Source organism: Idiotropiscis lumnitzeri, chromosome 8, assembly GCF_059441095.1.
Source record: "Idiotropiscis lumnitzeri isolate Australia: NSW breed Sydney's pygmy pipehorse chromosome 8, RoL_Ilum_1.0, whole genome shotgun sequence".
Lineage (NCBI taxonomy): Eukaryota > Metazoa > Chordata > Actinopteri > Syngnathiformes > Syngnathidae > Idiotropiscis > Idiotropiscis lumnitzeri.
The window spans coordinates 2,094,373-2,119,720 of NC_142398.1; the positions used below are offsets into that span (position 1 = coordinate 2,094,373).

Consider the following 25,348-nt stretch of genomic DNA (forward strand, 5'->3'; position numbering starts at 1 on the left):
ACGTTTTGCGCTGAGAGGGTAATTTAAACTTGAATAGCTGCGGTAGAACTGGAATTCCTTCTCGCCATGAATGCAAATCACTAGCTGCGTAATTATTGTTCCATCTGGATTCTTTTTTTATTTCAATTCCCACCAAGAGAGCCAACCTGCTTTTCTTTCATGTTTACGTTTACAAATGCATGTGTTCGCTATAGGGCTGAACTATTTTAGGAGAAAATTATTATTAGATTCAGATTTTATTTGCAATTTTCTTCCTAATGTACAGTGGCACTTACAAACATGACAAAAATTCCATCTATACCATTAAAAACAATAAAAGCAAGGACAGGAAAGATGTTTTGTGTGGGAGGCAATCCTTTTCCAAGTTGTTAAAAATAGTTCAAGTAAGGCAAGACCTACTGTACTACTTGCCGTCACCAATAATTTTGTATTTGTGCAATTTTGTGTATGAAAATGCATTTTTTAAACCCAATAATGTTTTTTGTAGTAATGTGCACTTTCTTTGTACATAAGTTCAACCTGTATGCATGTAAACAAAACAATCTGAAAGCGTACGGTAGTACCTCGGCTGTCAAATTAGCCTCTGGTAGGAAGTTTCGCACGGGAATGACATTTTGGCAGAACAGACTTTAAAATCAGCCTCCGGTTGGACGATTCACACGGGTAGGACATTTGGCAGAACACTGGTCTGAGAGCGTCTGTTACGGTTGTGTTGCGGCCGTGGAGGTGAAAAGTGGACCCAAGAGCAAACGGAGTCAGAAGTGGCATGAACCAGGGGTTTATTGTGGAGAAGGGAGGTAAAGATGGGGGTCCAGTGGAAGGCAGGCCAGGTGAGAGGACGTAAAGAGGTCAATGCAGCTTCAGGGGGCGCAGGTGATGACGTGCGGCTTGGGCGGACAGGCAGGACGCACTGTAGACAGCACACAAGAGAAACCAGGAATCATGTCAGTTTGGCAGAAGTTCAACTTGAGCAAGATCACATAAACGCAGGTAGGAGCCTGCGTACCACTGTTGAAGGAGGATAATCTGGCCCCTGACTCCTGGCTGCACTGAGCTTTTCTCTGATGGTTGATTGAGAGTGACGAGCTGCAGGTGCGCCGGATCAGGAGCGTGACCAGAGGGATCCGCCCAAGCTCTGTAGGGAGAAACTGAGGCTCCAAAAAGCAACCCATAAACAGGACACCACAGCGTCTGCTAAATTGATCTAGATATATATTGATTGCAATACAACATTTCTGTTCATAGCTGTTGGCTCTCCGCACTAACGGAGTCAAACTTGTGTCAAAAGTCAAGAGTACATCAAAGCACTAATATTGGGTCTTTCAGGTATCTGCATTTAACTTTATTAATTAGAACGCTAAGAACGTTCTCGTTCGCTTCCACGGTGAAATCGCTACTTGTCATCTATTGTAAATGTCTTTGTGTTTCAGTTTGTGTTCTAATTACCTACTAATTTATATGATGGCAAATGGAAAGCGCTTTGTTTCAGCTCCAGCTGTTATGAAATGCACTATATAAATAAAATTGTATTATATTGTATTGTATATAGTAAAAATAAAGTCTATATTGCTGGGGCGCAAAATAGCTTGGCTTCAAGAAAATATATTAATTCCGGGAATATCTGCGACAGCTAGATGTAGAGTCGACGCTGATTTGTGAGTGTGGGCTTTATATATATATATATATATATATATATATAAAGCCCACACTCACAAATCAGTATATATATATATATATATATACATATATATATATATATGTATATATTAGTTACACGGAGATTTGCCAATCTCGAAATCGCATTATGTGTGTGTGTGTATATATATATATATATATATATATATATATATATATGTATATATATATATACATATATATATGTATATATATATATATATACACATATATACATATATACATATAGAAATATATATACATATATATATATAAGTATAGTTTTTTTTTTTAAAGAACCAAAGCAGTTATTTCGGGACAAAAACTTAGAGCGTTGCATTCTTTATCATTTTGTGTTGTAAGCGAAATGCAAACACAATTTAGAAAACAACACATCTGCAAATGTATGCGTTGACAGAGAAGATGATGATCTTGCCAAGAACACGCACACACGCACACATACACAAACTGGCTGAAGTAAGCATGTGGATTACTCATGCAACACAATCTTTGCAGGAGGCTAGTTAGCATTTTAGGATGATTGAAGATTGCACCTCTTCCACCGGGCACGCAGTAATTAGGAAGTTATTGTGACAAGTTGCAACTCGACTGAATATGTGCGTGCGCACGATCATGCACACACACGGGAAGTGTTTGCTGAGCAAGATTGTCCCGCTATTCATTGCCATGACAACAGCATCCTGACAGAATGCTATCCATCCATCATCCGAGCCACTTATCCTCACAAGGCTCGCTGGCATGCTGTGGAGCCCAACCCAGCTGACAATGGGCATTAGGCAGGGTACACCCTGGACTGGTTGCCAATCGCAGGGCACACAAAGACGAACAACCACTTACACTCACAATCACACCTAAGGCCAATTTAAAGTGTTCCATTCAGCTACAATGAATGTCTTTGTAACGTAGTAGGAAACCAGAGTACCAAAGAGAACCTCACGCAGGCAGGAAGGCCGGAGCTGGAATCGAACCCTGCACCTCTATACTGTGAAGCGGAGTGCTAACCATTCACCTACCATGCTGGCCAAACAAAATGCTAATAAAAATATATATTTTTTAAAATACCTAAAAATTCTTCATGAGTTTACTTTGTCAACATGAAAGTTGGTAGGCACGGCTGTTATAAGTGTACTAAGCAGTTGTAGTAGATTATGGAATACTTGAACTAGAAGTCTATTTTTGGCATACATAGATAGCAAATATTGCTTTGTCGCTGTGAACACACAAGCATATGGCTGGCAGTGCTTCCTTGAGTCCTCACTATGACGGACAAAGTCTTGCACAGCCCCTCCCACCTAGCGCGTCCCGGCCCAAGCAATCTGGGACTGATTGAGAGGGACATCTCTGTGCTTTAATGCAATTTGTTGGGGGAAGGAGCCAGAGTGGGATGAATGATGTATTGACTTCTATATAAGAGCAAGGCTTGCAGGGCTAATCTCATTTGGACTTGCTGTGATGAGATTTTGGCCAGTTTTCTCCCCAAGATGATGTGACTTTGCTTCTGACATCACATCATCTCTTTTCCTTGAAGTGTGTGTGAGTGTGTAATGCGTGTGCGTGCACCATTGTGATTTTTATCTTCAAGTATTGTGATTTTTTTCACTCTTAACGTCCTCCTTGCTTTTCCTTAATTTATGTCACAGAGGTTATTTTAAAAAGTATTTTATCATTAAGGCCCCAGCATGGGGCAGTTTTATATACATATATATATATATATATATATTAGTGCTGTCAAGTGATTAATTTTTTAAAATAATTAATCACAAAAAATTCCATGATTAATCATGATGAATCACATTTTTCAACTACTATTTTTTGCTAAGCTTATAACGGATATTTACTTGAATAATATCTTGGAATTGATGCAAAATCACCAAATATTAAGTATATTTAATTCAAAGACTGTTCTAATAGCTTTCTTGGATTCTTGAATACGATCTAAATGGAGACATCTTTGCAGACATTTATTTTCGAAACATTTCTCAAAACTGCCCACAAGTGCCATACTCCAGCAGTGTTGGTTTGCAAGGCCCAGTGGTAACTTAAACACAGTGTTTTGTTCTGAGACGTGCTAAAGACAGCTAATATGGCACAATATTTGCAAAGTATGCAATTTTTTTTTTAAGTAAATCAAACTGAGTTAAATTTTTTGGGATTAATCACCTGACTTAATGCTTTAATTTTGACAGCCCGAATATATATATGTATATATATATATATATATATATATACATATATATATATATATATATAAATATATATCCATCCATTATCTATACCGCTTCTCCTCACTAGGGTCGCGGGGGTCGCTGGAGCCTATTCCAGCTATCTTTGGGCAGTAGGCGGGGGGACACCCTGAATTGGTTACCAGCCAATCGCAGGGCACACAGAGACGAACAACCATCCGCGCTCACACTCATACCTAGGGGCAATTTATAGTGTTCAATCGACCTGCCATGCATGTTTTTGGAATGTAGGAGGAAACCGGAGTACCCGGAGGAAACCCACGGAGGCACGGGGAGAACATGCAAACTCCAAACAGGAAGGCCAGAGCCGGGATCGAACCCACAACCGATGATGTCTTTCACTGTGAGGCCATTGTGCTAACCAATCGTCCACCGTGCCGCCCTATATATATATATATATATATATATATAAATACAGTGAAACCCCGCTACTTCGCGGTTCACCTTTCGCGGGTTCAGTGCTTCGCAGGTCTAAAAAAAAATGTTCAAAAATTAAAAACCTTTTTGCCCGAGCACGATCGGGGTTCCCCATTCGCTTCGCTCCGCTCCGCGGGGGCATTGTAGTTTCGCCGAGCGGCACAACGGGGCGCTGGAGCAGTTAGACGGCCGGCGTGCGCCGAAGAAGAGCGTGGGCGAAGAGGAGAGTGGACGAAGAAGAGCACGTTCCCCCGGGCACGATCGGGGGCGACGTTTCGCGCGGTTCGGACCGTACCGGAGCTCCGGCCGGCGTGCGTGGCAGTTAAGCCGAAGAGGAGCACCTTCCGCCCGGGCACGAGCGGGGCGACATTTTGCTCCGTTCGGGACCGTACGAGAGCTCCAGAGGAGGCCGGCCGGCGTGCGTGACAGTTACGCCGAATAGGAGCACCTTCCCCGGGCACGGGCGGTGTCAAGCGGCCCCTAAGTTTAACCGAATGGAAGCTCCGGAGGAGGAGGGTATGCTCGCGTCACAGTTACGTCGAATAGGAGCACCTTCCCCGGGCACGGGCGGTGTCAAGCGGCCCCTAAGTTTAACCGAATGGAAGATCCGGAGGAGGAGGGTATGCTCGCGTCACAGTTACGCCCAATAGGAGCACCTTCCCCGGGCACGGGCGGTGCCAAGCGGCCCCTAAGTTTAACCGAATGGAAGCTCCGGGGGAGGAGGGCGGGCGTGTGTCACAGTTAAGCCGAATAGGAGCACCTTCCGCCCGGGGCACGAGCGGGGCGAAATGAAACCGAGTTCAACCGAACGGAGACACGCTTCGGGGGAGCAGGTCCGGCGTGCGTGACAATTAAGCCGAAGAGGAGCACCTCTTCCGCCCGGGCACGAGCGGAGCGCGAGGCTGTCAGTTATGAATGAATAAAAAAATAAGCAGGTAAAAGTCGAAGTAATTAAATAAACACAAAAAGAAGTAATTGAATAAATACAAAAATAATGGCTGGGGAATAAAAAAATAATAACTTTTAATAATCATTTTTATTTTTTTTTTTATAACATGAATTTCACTCTCTCTACCCGTATTCTATATGGTGTACTGTATACAGGCGGGTATACTGTATACCTGTATAGGTTTTTTTTAAGCATTTTTGAAGGGGCACCGCTACTTCGCGGATTTTCAGTTTTCGCGGGTGGTCTCGGTCCCCATTAACCGCGATAACCGGGGTTTCACTGTTTATATATATATATATATATATATATATATATCTCAGTGGCGGACCCTCAAGGCCTTCTCTGCTGGCCTAACATTCTCAAGAAGAAAATGAGCATATTCTTCGCATTGATGTCATATTATATCCTAGCATTGTATTTTCAGGTGAAGGTTTTTATCCAATCAGAATTCTGCTAGCTGGTGTTGCCAGGCAGGTTTCCCAATACCAGTCGCACGCACTATTCCTTCCGAGGCCTTCAGATGTAATTGTGCGGGCATCTCTTCTGTCAAAGCCAATGGACTTTCAGATTTGATAGACAGTGGCGATAGCCAATCACATCATGACTTGGTTACAGTGAGCCTTCTTGCAGGCCTTACACTAAAGGTGATTAACGTGTTTTGTGATTGGATACTCACGCATGAGGGGGCAGCGCTATGCGGAATCAACACACCCCAAAGTCATAACTGCCGACCATTCGAAAATCTAAAATATATTCTTGCTTTTTTTAAACTACACTGGCTGAAGGAGGAAAAAGTGTGGATTCATTGAAGATACACTTGCGAGGCCATTTTCAAGATGGACCTTTCAAGAGAATCCAGGTCGTCCAACCCTCACTGAGTACTGTGTAAGTGTGTGTGTGTATATTATTTGTCCCGCTGTGGTGTCATAAATGATGGTATTATGAGGGGGATTTATTCAAGTAGGATGAAGTAGGACTTCACTGAAGGCCCAGGTGTGAAATGCACGGCCCGCCACTAATATATATATATATGTATACATATATATGTCGATATAGAGTCACTGATGGTGTAGTGGTACACTCGCCTGAGTTGTGTGCAGGCAGCGTGGGTTCAGTTCCCACTCAGTGACGGCGTTTATGTCTGCCTTGTGACTGCCTTGTGACTGGCTGGCGACCAGTTCAGGGTGCGCCTTTCGCCCGTAGTCAGCTGGTATAGGCTCCAGCACACTCCCGCGACCCTGTACAGGATAAGCAGTGTGGATAATGACATATATCGATATATATTAGTGCTGTCAAGTGATTTTTGAACTAATTAATCACACAAAAATTCCATGATTAATCGCGATTTATCACATTTTTCAACTACTATTTTTTGCGAAGCTTGTAACAGATATTTACTTGCATAATATCTTGGAATAGATGCAAAATCCCCAAATATGAAGAATATTTAATTCAAAGACTGTTCTAATAGCTTTGAAACATTTCTCAAAACTGCCCACAAGCGCCACACTCCAGCAGTGTTGGTTTGCAAGGCCCAGTGGTAACTTGAACACTGTGTTTTGTTCTGAGACTTGCTAAAGACAGCTCATATGGCACAATATTTGCAAAGTATGCAAACTATTTTTTAATTAAATCAAACTGAGTTAATTGAGTTAAGATATTTAACTGAGTTGGATTAATCACCTGAGTTAATGCTTTAATTTTGACAGCCCTAATATATATATATATATATATATATATATATATATATATATATATACACATACACATATATATACATATATATACACACATATATATATATATATATATATATATATATATCAAATTTGTTAACTACTACTTTTTGTGAAGCATGTAACAGATATTAACTTCAATAATATCTCGGAATAATGTAAAATCACCAAATATGAAGTATATTTTAAATCAAAAACCATTCAGCCATTCTGGTAAAGTATTTGAATTTGGCTTTGCAAAGCATGCAAATGAATTTTGAAGTAAATAAAACTGGGTTAAAAGTGGTTAAAATATTTAACCGCATTAAAATGTGTAAAATTAATATCCAGAATTAGCACTTTAACTTTGACAACCTTCATATAAAATATATATAAAATCGAAAATCAGTGTTAGGGATAATGTGGTACAGTAATATATTACATTTTGGCAGTAACCAAGAAATAGAACGAGTTACTCTCAATTTTTTTTTTTTTGTAATATCATGACAGTTACTGAGTCTGGTAAGGCATTACAAATTTTGGGACCTTTACACAAATTTACTGAAATATTTTGAAAGGAAATGCACCTTACCTTCTCACTTACTGGGTAAGCAACTTGACTCAAACGTTTGTTGTTTGTGAATTTTGTGTCATCGATTGCAGTATGTAAAACAGTGGTCGTTCTGATTGGTTACAATCAATCGCAATTTGCAAATATTTCTTATTATCTAAAAAAAAAAAAAAACTGTTGTCAGGTCAGTTTTGACTTTATTGTGCTGAAGGTTTGCATGTTTATAGAATCACCCATTTGAGTTCTGATTAAGAAGGGGATATTTTCTGAATGAATGTTAATTAGTAATCCTTCTTGGCGATGAGAACGTATATTTCCGACTGACTTCTTGCCGCGACTCGCACACTTCCTTCTCTTCTGGTTAAGTGCACACTTCCTTAGTGCACAATCTATTCTCATTCAATCGGGATCGCGCGAGACATCCCGCGACCGGCAAATAAGCACATTGTCCATCATATGCGCCACACCAACATCAAAGGCAAACAGTATTAACAATACAGCAGAATGTCAAACGATGCACAATTATTAATCATATAACTGTGTATATCATAAAGCCATAACAAATTAACATTCATTCAGAAAATATCCCCTTCTTAATCAGAACTCAAATGGTTGATTCTATAAACATGCAAACCTTCAGCACATTTATCAATGCATACGGTTTTTACATGCCCAACAGTGAACAGTCTTAAGTTGCGTTGGAAGCCAAGTAATAAAAATTATTTGGTACAGATGTCCATCATGTGTCGAACCACAAAAAAGTGTCAAGAAGCTATGTCCAAAAATAGAAGTCGACCATTATGGGTTAAAGGGTCAATTTGAGGGCCCAAATAGTAACTCAAAACTGAATGCATCCTAGATATTTTGTACAGTGGTTATACAACTGAAGTAAGTATACTTCACAGATAGATGGCACAAAATAGCAAAACATGAGTTTTTGTCATTGGGTGCAGGTGGAGCATGGCAGGGATGTTTGATGATGCAGCATAAAACACCCAACTCCCATCTACAATGTCGCAAAAGAATTCTGCCTCCAAAGCCAGTTTCTCTCTTGGACATTCAAATTGACAGGCATGGCGACCACAAATAGACCAACATAAAAAATCTCAAGAATTTGTGCATGAAAATACACAGGAAGTCTGCCTTTGTACTACAAAACAGCCATCATCAGATACAGTAGGTTTTGCCCTTCCCAGGGCTCCTTCAAGTCCTAGATAGGATTGGACTAATTCAACAAGACATCTGCCTGCATGGCATGACAGTCGCACCCACCCGATTGGCTCCCTGCTTGGTCGTTGGCGAGGATTCCCATCGTTTTCATGGTGACGCGCGTCTGCTCGAGATCTAAAGGGAGGATAGAGGAATAAGGATCAGCTAACACAGAGACGACTGCGCTACATTGTCAAAGTCTGGAATTGATGCAATGGAACCTTTTTTTTTCACTTTTTGCGTGTATGTGATATTTCATGATTCAGACAGAAGATCAAAGTGAATCACTTTGACTTTGAAGTTGCGGCTCGAGTGGTCGGTTGTTTGCTCAACTGCAGAGAGGACCAGGTGTCTGTCAAAGTGTTAATTACTTGGGAACGCCTTAATTTGCGCAAATTGACAATATTGTGTTTTGTGTATTTGTGTGAGAGCGCTTGAGAATATTAGTGTACATTGATGAAATACCGACACTCCCGTCATCCATTACTTGCACGAATTGATAGTATATTGTCTGTCTTTTTTAATCACTGGTGTGTGTGCACGTATGAGACTAAATACTGCCTTCATACAAGCCTTTAATTTCCCACAATACTATGCAATTGAGACAATTGCTGTCTCGCTAGACGTTTGTGTGCGTAGTGTGAGAGCCTGACTATGTCTTGCAAGGGAGAGACGAACGTTGCTCTCTGACAGCTGTTGGTACATTATGTGTTCACAAGTGCGTCACGCATTGAAAAGATGCACTGTGTGAATGTGCGTGTGTGTGCGCGTGAGTATTGTCAGTTCTCACACATCCTTGTCATCTCTTTTGGCACTTAGTGACGTTGTAACATTGTTGTTTTGTCACATCAACAGACTCGTTCGGTTTGCAATATGAAAAATAACTTAAGCTGAAAAAACAACTTCAACAGCTTCAGGAAAATTGCCATCAGCATCTGTCGTAATTTGACAGTAACAAATTCAGCAATCAGCAACAGCTTCACCAACAGTAACATTAACTTAATAAAGAACAAAATCACGCAGCATCATAATTAGCAACATCATCAACAATGTTGTAACCACAGCAACAGCAACGGTAACATCATAAACGACAAACATTAACATTGAACATTGTAAAGAACATAATCACACAGCATCAATAACATCAACAACTTCATCGACATCAGTAAAGCAACATCATCAACACAAACAGCAGCAATTGAAACAACAACAATAATATCATCAATACCAGCAGTAATGTGATATCCTGTGATTTTTGCCTCTTGGTAATATGTTCTCTCCACTCAGTCTACCCCGTTTGAGAGGTGGCCTGAGTCACAAATCTGCAGGACTTGCAATCAGTCAGATCCAACAGTGTCTAATCAGTAGAGTATAGTATTTAGGGTCATCCCCAAACATAGCAAAGTGCCGGAGTATTGCTTTGCAAGCTGTCCTGCTATTTTGCCTGTCCCACATTTGCTTGTGTCGCGACCTCAACATCATTCATCCATCCATTATCTGTACCACTTCTCCTCACGAGGGTAGCGGGAGGTGCGGGAGCCTATCCCAGCTATCATCGGGCAGTAGGCAGGGGACACCCTGAACTGGTTGCCAGCCAATCGCATAGACGAACAACCGTTCGCACTCTCACTCATACCAAGGGTCAATTTAGAGTGTCCAATCAACCTGCCATGCATGTTTTTTCTTAATGTGGGAGGAAACCGGAGTACCCAGAGGAAACCCACGCAGGCATGGGAGAACACGCAAACTCCACGACCTCTGCACTGTGAGGCCATTGTGCTAACCAGTAACCACCGTGACGCTCCTCAACATCATCAGGAAAAAAAAAATAGCAGCACCATAATCATAATCAACAATGACGAGGATGACAATGTTGACAACTACAGGGTTACCCCAAAAAAACGGGCCCCAACTCTAATTCGGCCCCGTTTCTTGGTGTTTTGTCTGAATGAAATTAAACTTTGGTCATAACTAGTTTATTATATTCAAAATATCACATCAAAACACTTGGGTCTTTGGCCTTTTTTCTCCGTTCTATAGGATATGTTCTACATGGCTTCCATTTAGCTCCGTGAAAAAAATCTCTCACCTTAAACCTGTCCCGAGATTGGCTGAAAGAGAACTTCGGAGGCTGAGTGATCAGTCTCAAGACTGATTTTGAGTGGGCACCCCATAGCTCGGACCTAAGCCCCCCTGATTTTTTTCTTTGGGGCTATCTTAAGGACAGAGTCTACGCAGGGAAACCCAGAACATCACGGAACTCAAGAAAGCCATCGGGAGGAGATGAGAGCCATTACCAATTGAGTCTGTCAGAACGTCATGGACAACTTCGTGTTGCGCCTCAAGAAATGCATGGAGCTAAATGGAGGCCATCGAGAACATATGCTGTAGAACGGAGAAAAAAAGGGCCAAAGACCCTAGTGTTTTGATGTGATATTTTGAATATAATAAACTAGTTATTACCAAAGTTTCATTTCATTCGGACAAAACACTAAGAAATGTGGCCTTATTAGAGTTGGGGCCCGTTTTTTTGGGGTCACCCTGTATTACACCAATTTTGTCATTAATAATTGGCATAATAAGCAATGTACTTCACATTCAACATCATTGACATCCACACCCACATACCGGTAACCAGCAGTGTCATTGATACAAAAATCAACATCGACAAATCAACTTTATCAATTAGATCGTCATCTTCAACAAAAAAACGAACAATGCACATCATTGTAAGCATCAGTGACATCAACGTCACGAACAATAATAATATCAGCATGATAGTAGTCCTCCCGCGACATCGAATACATGTCCGTTAAATGTCGGCCTTATTATCTCCCGAGGGACCTAACAGTAATGATCGTCATTGCTGTTTACATCCCTCCCGATGCTAACGCTAGCACTGCGCTCTCGCTACTCACGAGCGTCATCAACAGACAACAAAGGGCCCTCAAAGTTCCACCAGCATGTTATGTGCCCAACAAGGGGAGAAAACACTCTTGATCATGTCTATTCAAACATCAAGCAAGGGTACAGAGCCATACTACTCAGCCCCCTCTGCCAGTCAGACCACCTGTCCTTGCTGCTCACACCTGCGTGCACCCCTCTCAGACGCAGACTCTGGCCCACCACAAAGACTGTTAAAACATGGCATGAGACCGCCATGGGTGAATTACAGGACTGCTTCCATCACACAGACTGGGACCTATTTGATCATCACGACCTTTATGTTTACACTCAGTGTGTACTGGACTACATCAAGTTCTGCATGGAAATTGTGTCCCTGGATGTCCAGCCAAGTTCGCTCACTCCTCAAGGCTCGTGACACTGACTTCAGGTCAGGATCGACAGAGCTCTGTACAGTGTGGCTCGTGCTGACCTGAAAAAAGGAATTAAGCTAGCCAAAACGGCACCTTGCCAGCAACAGACCACAGGAGATGTGGCAAGGTCTACAGAGCATCACCAACTACCGAGGAGGTAGCATAAAATTAGTAGACCTGAGTACGTCGCTGGCGGAGGAGCTAAACTGCTTCTTTGCTCGCTTTGACTCACCCCAACCCCCGCATTCCATGTCTCAACACCCCCTCACTCACTTTGAAGGAACACGGTGTGAGGCGTGTGCTCCTGGCAGTCAACCCCAGGAAAGCTACTGACCCCGACGGAATACCAGGCAAAGTCTTGAGAGCATGTGCCCACCAGCTATCATATGTTTTTTGCAGGATCTTCAACCTCTCCCTGGCTCAAACAGTCATTCCCTCCTGCTTGAAAACTCCCACCATCATTCCGTCCCCAAAAAGTCACCCACATCCCACCTGAATGACTACTGTCCTGCTCCTCTCTCTCTAGTGCTTTGAGAGACTGGTTCTCTAGCACATCAGAGACTGCCTTCCTCACAAACTGGACCCCTATCAGCATTTCTCTGCATGTTGTGTTGAGCCACCTGGAACTACAGCAGAGCTATGCCAGGATCCTCTTTGTGGACTACAGCTCGGCATTTAATACAATCATCCCAGACATCCTCATCACCAAACTGGACATTCTTGGCATCCCTGCCCTCAGACGCACCTGGATTAAGGACTTTCTGATCAACCGACCTCAGACTGTGACGCTCTGCCCCTACACATTCTCAACCCGAAGGCTGAGCATCGATTCTCTTCAAGGATGCGTGCTGAGCCCTCTCCTGTACGCTCTCTACACCTATGACTGCAGCCCGGAGAAACAAGACTGAACCACCCCCCCTCTGCATCAAAGGTGAGTGTGTAGAGAGGGTCCACACATCCAAGTTCCTGGGAGTACAGATCTCCGATGACCTCTCCTGGACACACAACACCACAGCAGTGATAAAGAAGGTCCACCTGCGTCTGCACTTCCTGAGGGTCCTAAGGAAATTCAACCTGAACAAGCTGCTGCTGCTGACCTTCTACCACTCGTCCATCGAGAGCCCGCTGACCTACTGTGTCTCTACCTGGTACTGCAGCTGCACTGAGGCAGAGAGAGTGAGGCTCCAGAGGACAGTCAAAACAGTGCAGAGGATTATTGGCTGCCCTCTCCCCAGCCCGTCGGACATCTACTCCACCTGGTGTCTCTGCAGAGCTCACAACATCATCAAGGACAATACTCACCCAAGCGCACACCTCTTCGACCTGTTGCCTTCTGGCAGGCGCTACAGGTGCATCAAAACAAAGACTAACACACTGAAAAACAGTTTCTTCCCGAGAGCAATCTCCATGCTGAACTCTCACACACAACTACCCTTACCGTGTAGAACTGCAACATAATGTGTTTTTATTATCCGATTTTATATTTAATTTTTAATTAATCAAATGTATATATTTAATTAAATTATTGTTGTACTGCACTGGAGTTGGGAGCTCTTTAATCTTGTTTCGCACTGATTACAATGACAAATAAGGGCATTCTGATTCTGATTCTAATCAACATCAATCAACATCCTCAACATGTCTGCGTTCCATGTCTAGTTGTTGAGTCCCATGATAACGTGACAGTTAAGTGAGGAAATAGACAAATTTGTTTGATGTTTTCTCCAGAGACTGTTGCTGTCATGGCAGCACGGTGGCCCGACTGGTTAGCACGATGGTCTCACAGTGAGAGACAGCATCGGTCGTGGTGTCAATCCTGGCTCCGGCAATCCTGTGTGGAGTTTGCATGTTCGAGTTTCCTCCGGGTACTCCGGTTTCCTGCCACATTCCAAACACATGCATGGCAGGTCGATTGAACACTCTAAATTGCCCTTAGGTATGAGTGTGAGCGCGGATCGTTGTTCGTCTCTGTGTGCCCTACAATTGGCTGGCAACCAGTTCAGGGTGTCCCCCGCCTACTGCCCGAATATAGCTGGAATAGGCTCCAGCACCCCCCGCGACCCTAGTGAGGAGTAGCGGTACTGAAAATGGATGGATGGATGTACACCAACAATGGCTCAGGAAGAAAACCTCCAAACAGAACAAAAAAAATACCATAAAGTAAAAAATAATCATCATCTGCGCTGTTGTTTTTCGTCATTGTGATGTTAGATAGGGAAGGAATTTTCACATCATCCCAGGAGAAATGTGACGGCACACACAGAAAGATAAGATAGAAAAATGTTCAAAGGCATATTCATGGTTCTGTCTTGCTTGTCTTTGAACACGCAGGAAGTTGGGTATTTTGGTTTGAGACGGACATTTTAGGATCCTTTTACTTACCATATTTTCCCGACCATAAGGCGCACATTAAAGTCTCAATTTTCCCCCAAAACAAAAAGGGCGTCTTGTCATGCAACGCGCCTATTCTGTAGACTGAACAACTCTCTCGACCACTGAGCCTGTCCCTTTGGGGCATTGCAGAGTGCATGTTAGCACACCCTGCTGGATAAAGTCTGAGACATCTATGCTACAAATTGAGTGTGACAAACACATTATGTGAATGTTTTTTTGGTGATGGTGCAAGAGTAAGCTTGACAAAAGGGCAGCTGTCCACAATGTCGTAGTCTGTCTTATCATTCATGTTATTGCAAGCAAGAAACATCACAGGTTTAGACAACAGACTGCAAAAAAAAAAAAAAAAAACAAACAAAAAAAAAAACCACACTGCCCAAAGCACACCACTCACATCTCTCTAAACAGCCATGTGATGGGCTGAGGCTGACTAGCCAGAAGCCATTGCTGTAATCTTTTTGTGTTATTTCTATTTCTTTTGGGGATATGAATGGCATGAGAGATGCATGTTTTGTGTTAATTTTATTTCTTTGTTTCATTGCTTGTATGCTGTTCAGAGATATTTTTAGTTTTGATTTGAAACCGTGACTCTAAGGAGTGTAGTGACATCCCTCCCCTGATGTTAGATGTTTTGCCATGACGTCTTTCATCGGTATGAGGTGCTGCTACTGACAGCGATCCCTTATTCGCGTGAGTGCTGGCATGCGCGAACTCGCGTGCGCGAGCTAGCATGTGCCTCGTAATGCGGCGCGCTCAGTCTCAATATTAAAGACAGAAATAGCACCTTCAACTGGTGCTGCACCCTTTGATATAGCGTGTCTTTTGGCCGTAAAAATACAGTGCCTCACTTTAAGACCCTGACAGGAGAGCCAGCAGCACAAATATGTATTTCCAGTATGTATTGTAAAATGTGCACATACAGTATTTCATGTGTATTCACTGTCACGGTGTCAAGCCTCTGAAGCCAACATAAAACTCGCGATTGAAAAAGAGCTTCTTCAACCCCCACCCCCCCCTCCACACACAAGTCTTCTCTCACCATATGTGCCATTACAATCCCTGCATGATTTCCAGAGAGTGTTGCTGCTTCGCATCAGCTGGCATCCAAACGAGCTGACTCAATACACACACATACACACACAGATGTGCAGCAAAGCAAGTGAAAATGGGCTTTTAGACCTTTGCCGGAGACTTTTTGATATTACTCCTGAGCATCGCAGAGACAGGCCCATTCGTCACTATCATCAGAAGCCAAGGTGTATTGTCCGACTGGGAAGCTCTTCAACGTAGGACTGGCCCTGGACCAGACGACAACAGCATAAACATAAATAATATAATCGATATCAACATCATCCATATAATCCACATTGACATCATCAGCATCAAAATCTAGTCAGGGCCATAAACCTTGAGGCTTACCATTTCATCTGTCCCTACCCCCTAACTGTAGCCTCAACCCTAACCCCCTAACTCTAACTGACTAACCCTAAACTTAACCTTACCCCACCAGTCCAGCCCTGACAGAGCATCATTAAGGATTAAATCCAGCGCCTGCTGAATTTGTCAATGTTTTCCAGACTTCAGGCATTATGCGACTGCAAAGGACTAAATATTTACACATGAAACTTTCATTTATCATTATTCATTTGCCCCATTAATGCCAACCATTTGTAACACAGCCAATTCCCCGAGTGTCAGCCATTTTAGAGGATTTTGACCAATCTTTGAAGGGCCACAGATCATTGTGTTCTATGGCTGTAAAAACATAGAACCTACCCAAAGTAAGGTTAAGACTCTCTTCTTTCATCAGAAAAATAGAAGTTTATTTCTATCATCCGTCATTCCTTAGTTATCTGCAGTAGAATATACAGAAGTTTGACTGAGAATCATGTCTCATGTTCAAATCACGTGTTTTGTGAAATGCATTTCAAGTGACACTTCAATTTTAACATGTTTTTAATTTTTGTGACAGCTCAGACGTATAAACAGTACTTTTCTTAGAAATAAACAATTCAGAGAAAAGTGATTTTGAAAACTATTTATATCTAACCATTTACATTTCTAACTTTGCAAAAAATATGAATATTTTGCTAGGTACAGTTGTGTGCGTGTGTGTGCTCATTCTGATGATGTAGTGTGACTCTGCTGAACGTTTAAGACCGCTGACTCACCACAACAAATTAGTGTTGGGGAACACAGGTCTTTTAAGTGAACTGAATCATTGGAATCAGTTCAGCAAAAAGAATCATTCAAAATAATCGTTCAAATGACTTGTTCACCAACTTGTTCATGCACCCGAAATGCCCCCACAGCACGGATGGTGTGAGTGAAAAAAAAAGTGCTCACTCACTCAAGATTGCAGTAATTTGTAATTTGCAGTAATTATAATTTGTCTGTTTGTATTATTATTGTTATTATTTCTAAAAACATTGCAGTTGTAATGGTTGCACGAGAATGGCAGTACAGCACATGCTCTCACTGTCTTGTTCGTGAATGGGAAATGGCAGCAAGTTCTCCGTTTTTTTTCATTCATTGAATAGGTACAGTATTAATTTTTCTTTCTCCCATTTTGCAAGCAACAGCAATTTGACTTCTTTTGTTCTTTTCTGTACGTGTGGAAGACGAACAAACCTTGCAAATGCCAAACTATGAGATGTTTGGGTCCACTTCATCTTGCAGGTGTGCACAGCTCAAGTCAATATCACTACATCAAATACGTTGCTAGGTAGGAATTTGCCCCTATTGCGTTTGCATTGATGTACTGTAATAAGAATCAGAAACAGAATCAGAATCAGAAATCCCTTTATTGTCATTGTACTCAAGTGTGCAACGAGATTAGAGAGCTCCCCTCTCCAGTGCAATACAACAATAATTCAGATAAATATATAAATTAGATAAAAAAGAGAAAAGTTAGTGCAATGGAAAATAATACTGAATAGGATATATAAAAACCCATCACGTTGCTGTTCTGCAAGGTAAGGGTGGCCGTGTGTGTGTGTGAGAGTTTAGAATGGAGATGGCTCAATCACGTCAGGCAATAGTTTTATTCGTGTTTGGTGATGCACCAGACTTTTAAAACAAACAAAATAAACAAATAAATAAATAAACAAATACACTCCGAAACTAGTTATGATGTGTACACACAATAAAAGTACATTTTAAAACCAGTATTATAATCATGGTTATTATTCTGGGACCCATCCATGAGCTTTCACCTTACCGTGGTGGAGGGGTTTGCGTGTCCCAATGATCCGAGGAGCTAAATTGTCGGGGGCTTTTTTATGGGCTTTTTTTATTTGAATTGAAAAATGTATTTTTTAATTAATATGCATAATTGTTTAATTTGAATATGAATTTTTCCATCAACAATTGATGTAATTCAATAATTCAGTTTTCAATTAAAATATTCAAATTAAGCAATTCTCAATCAAATCAATATTCAGATTCAGTTTCTTGTGGCACAAATATCAGGCCACAGGGGTGCCTCTAGGATAAGCAATGGATTCCAGATGCATAGATCTCCTGGTCTCATACAACAGAAACAACCATGTCTGCAGACACTCACGCACAGAGTTATCAGATTCACCATCAGCATCTTCACCAGAGAAGTCAGCCATGAAGGAGTTGTTTGGAGAGCGGTTCATGGCCCAAGATCCAAGGATCAGGTCTGCAGCCCAAGTGGCAGAGGATGAAATGAACTTGTACAGGTCAGCAGACTGCATTCCCACAGATGGTAACCCACCGGAATGGTGGAAAAAATACCAGCGGTCGTACCCTCACCTTTCCAAGTTGGCACGTCGTTACTTGGCTATACCTGCAACCTCTGTCTCCAGTAAGAGGGTGTTTTCCACCGCAGGTGACATTGTCACAGCAAGTAGATCTATACCAGTGGTTCTCAATTATTTCCTGTCACGCCCCCCCCCCTACCAAGAAGAAAACAATTTGGTATATACCACCACCATTTTTTTTTTTACATTTCGTACTAATGTACATGTTCTTTGTATATTAATGTTAGATTGTCAATAAAATATCCCTTAACAAAGCTAAATTGATAAAAAAAAAAAATCATTTTGAGAACGACTATTGTGAGGATCTTGAAACTCAGTACTGTTGTGCAAATATTGATGAGATGATAGATATTTACTATACGTTTTTGTTTTGTTTTTTTAACTTTATTAACATGAACAAACAAACTGTTATTAATACGTACATAATATAGAAAATACAAAAAGAGTCAGGGGGATTTCAAACAAAAAATCTATATAAATAACATAAAGCAAGTTTTAATGTTTACAATACGTTTGACGTCGAACCTCTTCGTTGTGATGACGTCATCCATTTCCGTGTTCCAGCCTGAGAGCGTCTGCTAAATTGCAAACGTACCCATCGTCTTATTTTGTTTAGATACGAAATGGTTGTAATACAACATTTCTGTTCATAGCTGCTGGCTCTCCGCCCAAACGCAGTTCGAGTCAGACTTCTGTTAAAAGTCGAGCATACATCGAAGCAATTCTTTTTAGCGATTAGCGCGCTGAGCGCCTCCTTGCTCGCCTCCTCGTTTAGAACGCTACTTGTTTGCGAAGTTGTTTATTTGCCATTACGTAGCTTGTTGCTTCTGCTGTGTGCGGACTTACATATAGTTCAAATAAAGTTCGTTCTGCTGCGGCGCAAGATAGCTTGGCGCAGAGCATTTAAGTAGCAGTGAAAGAAATCACTTCCGGGTCAATGAGCGTCAGGCCGATGCTTTTTTTAATCAGTACTGTGTGACAGGGCGATGTTTTTTTTTAAATCAGTACTGCGTGAAAGGGCGACACTTTTTTTTAAACCAGTACTGCGTGAACTAGGGGCACAAACAGCTTTGACGAGCTCAAACTCGCGTTGTTTGAAATCGCCTTTTTCGGTCCAAAGACTATGGGAAAAAAAAAAAAAAAGTGTTCCCCAGGGCCCCACGCACCCCCCTAAGCATCGCAACGCGCCCCCCTCCAGGGTGATTTATGTTTTGATTTTAAACAGGCCTTTTATGAAAGTTCCGTTTGTTTTATGTGGAGCTTTAGATGGGTATGATCCGTAGCTCCATTCATACATCCATCATTTGTATTTTGTATTTATTTTATTTTTTGAAAGTATACAGGGACAGTGCATATTAATCAAACAGTTTCCCGTAAATATGCCAGATTATAGCCAATGGCTAATTTGCATCCGTTGTCCCTGTAGCAGGTTGATGTTAGACTATACAATAGAAAACATAACATAACTTTAAAATACAGTACAGTTTCAAGAAACACACTAATGGACATATAAATACATTGAATGCAATGAGTATGAGTTGTCAAGTGCTGCAGTGCAAGCTTTCATGCTTGTTAAAGTGTTGTAGTGCAAAAGTGCTTGACTGTTAAAATGCTACAAGTCAGCTGATGTCTCAAGTAGTAAAAACCAAAAACTGATAACAGCGCGACAGACAATTCCAAAGACATATTCACAAACATAAATTACAAACAGAGGGTTTCCTACTCAATGGTAATCATATAAACTGAGAAGAAATATGATTACAGACTTGATTCTCAAGAAGTCAGGTTTTTAGGTGTTTATCAAAGGAAGTGAGAGTGGGTATGTCTCGTATGGCATTTGGTATTGTGTTCCAGGTGTGAGATGCTCTGTATGAGAACACTGACTGGCCAAAGGTAATTTTTCTGAATGGAACTATACAGTCACCTCTAGACCCTGCTCTGGTTGACCCGTTCATATTCTTCTGCACATATTTATTTCGTGGAGGTGGAGCCAAACCATGGAGAATTTTATACACAAGAATACAATCAGAATATTTTTGTATATTTTCCCAGTTTAGGAGTTCATATTTCTTCATAATTTGACAGTGGTGGTTTGTGTTCGGCTTTTTATCCAAGATTTTCAAGGACTGTTTGTTTGCAATTTCAACAGGCTTTAGTGTGGATTTACATGCCATTGCCCAACTAGTTAGGCAATAAGTCATATGTGAAATTATCATGGCATTTAAAAATAGTTTTGATGAATCGAGAGCTAAATTATTCCTAATATATCTAAAATTAGAGAGATTAAGTTGTACCGCTTCACCTCACTAGGGTCGCGGGGGTGCTGGAGCCTATCCTGGCTATCATCGGGCATTCGGCGGGGGACACCCTACTGGTTGCCAGCCAATTGCAGGGCACACAGAGACGAACAACCAATCACGCTCACACTCATACCAAGGGGGAATTTAGAGTGTTCAATCAACCTGCCATGCATGTTTTTGGAATGTGGGAGGAAACCGGAGTACCCGGAGGAAACCCACGCAGGCACGAGAGAACATGCATACTCCACACAGGAAGGCCGGAGCCGAGATCGAACCCACGACCGTTTCTGTCTCTCACTGTGAGGCCATTGTGCTAACCAGTCGGGTCACCGTGCCGCCCTTAGCTCCATTCAAGACTGGTTTATTTTCAGGCTCTGTTTTTGTTTAATAAGCTGCTGAGAATACTTCTGAAGATAAGTATAGTCAAACTTTTATTTTCTAAGGAGCTATTTATTTGTAAAGTACACTGGACCATTCTGTTGCTTAGTATGCACTACAGAAGATGGCAAATTTCTCCATCAGATAATCTATTTTTTATTAGTACAGTATTCTTATATTTTTCATGGTACTGTTTACATTTAGATTTAATTAAATGTAAAATGTGGACTTTTGAGTTAAAACAAATGTTAGTAACTTCAATAAACTATAAATAAATAATTAAACATCTTTTTTGTAGAGAAAAAATTATTGAACCGTGACACAAATGTACCGAATATATATATATATATATATATATATATATATATAATTATAGGTAGTGTAGTTTCATAATAATAGTGCAACTCGGCATAGTGGATATTTTTTGGTTTCATTCACTTCCAGTTCCGGCGTCGCGCGAGTGGCTGCCTGTTTACAGCAGCTTGGTTCACTATTGAGCCTTTTTTAAGTGTTTTTCCCTTTACCCAGTTTTATTTATTTTACCTCATCGCAGCAATGGACATCCAACTTGCGGTGGTTTTATTGGTGCCGGGGGCTGTTTTTGCGCGATCGTGTCCGGAGACGAAACTCAGAGCTATGAATCGTGTCCACAAGAGATGAGCTGCTAGCACTCCGTGCTAACCCCGCTACGGCTCCCGGTGAGAGACCCGACATCCCTCGCGAGCTGAGGAGGAAGAGTGCGGGGGCTAAACGCCAGGCAAGGAGGAGACGATACCCCCCCGTCCTCCCGTCCGTTATTATGGGGAATGTTAGGTCCCTTCCCAATAAAATGGACGAGCTAACAGCGCTAACCTGGCACGAGAGGAACTTCCGGGAGGCTAGCTTGCTGATGTTCACGGAGTCGTGGCTAACAGAGATAACACTGGACGCCGTCGTGGAATTGGATGGCTTCTAAATCCTACGGGCGGACAGGACACTGGAGAGCAGTAAGAGGAAAGGAGTAGGGCTGGCTGTGTTTGTTAATGATAGATGGTGTAACCCTGGTCACATCACTGTTAAGGATCAACTTTGCAGTCGGGACATTGAGCTGATAGCTGTAAGCATTTGTCTGATCTATTTACCACGAGAGTTCAGTCATGTGATTGCGGTGGCGGCGTACGTGCCACCCTCTGCTAACAGTGAGACAGCCTGTGACGTATTGACTGCAGCTGTGAGCAGGCTACAAACACAGCACCCAAATGCCTTGCTCCTTATCTCTGGTGCCTTTAATCATGTTTCTCCTTCCTCCTCTCTGCCTTCATTCACTCAATATGTAACCTGCCACACCAGAGACAATAAAATATTGGACCTTTTCTATGCCAACACGAAGGAGGCGTACGCATCACTGTCCTCCCCCCGCTGGGCAAAGCTGATCACAACTTGGTTGCTTTCCTGCCTGTGTACCAACCTCTGGTCCGCAGGCAGCCAGCTGTGACACGCACAGTTCAGTCATTGTCTGGAGAAGCCGAGGAGGCTTTAAAGGACTGTTTCAACACAACTGTGTGGGAGGTATTCAGCAAAGCCCACGGGTAGGACATCAATGGTCTAACAGACACAATTACAGACTATATTAATTTCTGCATGGAGAACACCATTCCCTCCAGGACAGTAAGATGTTTTCTCCAACAAAAATCCCTGGATCACACCGGACATTAAAGCTCTCCTGAAGGAAAAAGAGAGTGCAAAGTCAGCTGAGAAGGAGAATCAGAGAGGGGAAAAAATCCTACAGGATGCGGATGGAGGAACAGCTATAGCGTAATAATGCCAGGGATGTCTGGAGGGGCCCGAAGACCATCTCAGGCCACGGACAACCAGGTAAGATCCAGAAAGGGGGGGGGGCTTCAGTGGGCAAATGAATTGAACCTATTTTTCAATAGGTTTGATCAAATGCCTGCCCGTGCTCAGTCTCCCCTGCTGCAGCCCCTACCAACCCCTCCTGCCACTGCGAATGAGACCCCCTCACCCCCTCTCTCTCCTCTCTTCTCTCCACAGGCTCCAGTTCCCAGCCACATCAGACAACCACCACTTCCTCCTGCTCAGCCTTGTTACTCACAACATCTCAGGTGAAGAACCAGCTGAGGAAGATGAAGGTGAGGAAGGCAGCTGGTCCAGATGGGATTAGCTCCCAGCTCCTCAAATCCTGCGCAGACCAGCTGTGTGGAATCGTCCAGCACATGTTCAACCTGAGCCTGAAGCTGGGCAGAGTCCCCCAGCTGTGGAAAACATCCTGCCTGGTTCCGGTTCCAAAGACCCCCATCCGAAGGAGCGCAACAACTTCAGACCAGTGGCGCTGACGTCTCATCTGATGAAGACCCTGGAGAGACTGGTCCTCGTCCATCTGCGCCCCCTGGTCAGCTCCTCAATGGACTCACTCCAATTCGCATAACAGCCTGGCATCAGTGTGGATGATGTCATAATCTACTTGCTCCAGACTTCACTCTCCCACCTGGAGAAGGCGGGAAGCACTGTGAGGATGATTTTCTTTGATTCCTCCAGTGCTTTCAACACCATCCAGCCCACCCTATTGGGAGACAAGCTGGAGCAGGCGTGAGTGGCCCACCACCTCATCACATGGATCCACGACTTCTTCACAAACCGGCCACAGTACGTGAGAACACAGGACTGTGTGTCTGACGTGCTCCTCTGCAGCACGGGAGCGCTGGGAACTGTTCTGGCTCCCTTCCTGTTCACCCTCTACACCTCGGACTACAAATACAATTCCTCCACCTGTCACCTGCAGAAGTTCTCTGATGACTCTGCGATTGTCGGCCTCATCACTGACGGAGACGATCGGGAGCACAGAGAGGTTACGCAGGGTTTTGTGGACTGGTGTCAGCAGAACCGCCTCCAAATAAACCCTGGGAAATCCAAAGACCTGGTGGTGGATTTCTGCAAGCTTCGGCACTCTCCACCTGCACCAGTGAATATCCAGGGAACAGACGTTGAGAGGGTCTCAACTTACAAGTACCTGGGTGCACATCTGAAAAATAAACTGGACTGGAGCGACAACACAGATGCTCTCTATAGGAAGGGTCATCCTACTCAGGAGGCTCCCAGGACTCGTTGGACTCAGTGGGGGGCAGGAGGATGACGGCAAAAGTATCATCAATGGTGGACAACCCAGACCCCCACTCAATGACAATCTTAGAACACTCCACAGCTTCTTCAGTGATAGACTGTTACACCCTCGCTGTACAAAAGAGATTTCGCCGCTCCTTCCTGCCAGCTGCTGTCAGACTTTTTAACAAGAACATTAGGTCAGGCCTACAAACGGGCGGGCATTAGTGCAATTCTGCAGTCCTAGGATGCAATACACACTACTACTGTGCTTTATCCAATGCTGTACTTAGATATTGACCAATGCTGTATTTTGCTTACCATTACAGTATTCTTATCATTACAGTACTTTTATCATTGCAGTATTTTCTATCATTGTAGTATTTTTTTATCATTGCAGTTCTTTTATTATTACAGTACTGTTATCATTGCAGTATTTTCTATCATTCAGTATTTTCTTTACCATTGTAGCGTCTGTACCATGCACAGACATTAGGAGTGTTTCCTTACACTTGTATATGTTGTGTGATGTGTGTATATACATGGGGATTCGTGTATATACTGTGTATATTTGCATCCTTTTTATGAATGTCTGCTGCTGCTAACATTAGCGGCTACATTACGCTGCCGCCTCTGTGTGATCTATATCTTTGCTGCTGTAACACTGCAATTTTCCCCATTGTGGGACTATTAACGAACATCTTTTTCTTCGTATACATCAATGAGTATTTCGGTTGTGGATCACTGCACCATTACACAAGCGCATGGAGGCAAGCGTGTCAGGGTGCTATTTCAATATTTAATACTCATACTGGGCACGCCTCGCAAGGCGCAAGCCAGCTTGGCCATGGTAGCTCGCCAGTGATTACGCGAATAAGGTATTGCGCTAAAAACAACTTCTTAGACCATCATCGTGACTAGTAGCATCAACTCTAACCAATGCGAGTCGACATGGAACGACATGTACTCGACAACGTCAGGGGAGGGACTTGACTGGTCCTTAGAGTCACGGTTTCAAATCAGAACAAAAAAAAACACAGCATACAAGCAAACGATGAAACAAGAAGAAATAAGATTAACACAAAACATGTATCTCTCATGCCATTTATATCCACATAAGAAATAAAAATAACACAAAAAGATTATAGCAATGGCTTCTTGGGAGCCACTCAGCTTCAGCCAATTACAGCAATGGCTTCTTGGGAGCCACGCAGCCTCAGCCAATCACATGGCTGTTTAGAGAGATGTGGTGGTGGGCTTTGGGTAGTGTGTTTTT

At 42.6% G+C, this 25,348-nt stretch overlaps 1 protein-coding gene across 7 annotated transcripts in view; it reads left to right on the forward strand.

Annotated features, from left to right (window-relative positions):
• Positions 1 to 25,348, forward strand: part of LOC148331485 (protein ELFN1-like) — a 171,894-nt gene that overhangs the window by 22,121 nt on the left and 124,425 nt on the right. For 3 of the 7 annotated variants that reach the window (XM_088303767.1, XM_088303771.1, XM_088303773.1), the window contains exon 1: positions 23,169 to 23,619. The exons of the other annotated variants lie outside the window; for them this stretch is intronic. The gene's annotated coding sequence lies outside the window, so the exon portion shown is untranslated. Of the gene's footprint in view, positions 1 to 23,168; positions 23,620 to 25,348 lie in introns of those variants that run through there. 7 annotated transcript variants of the gene reach the window in all.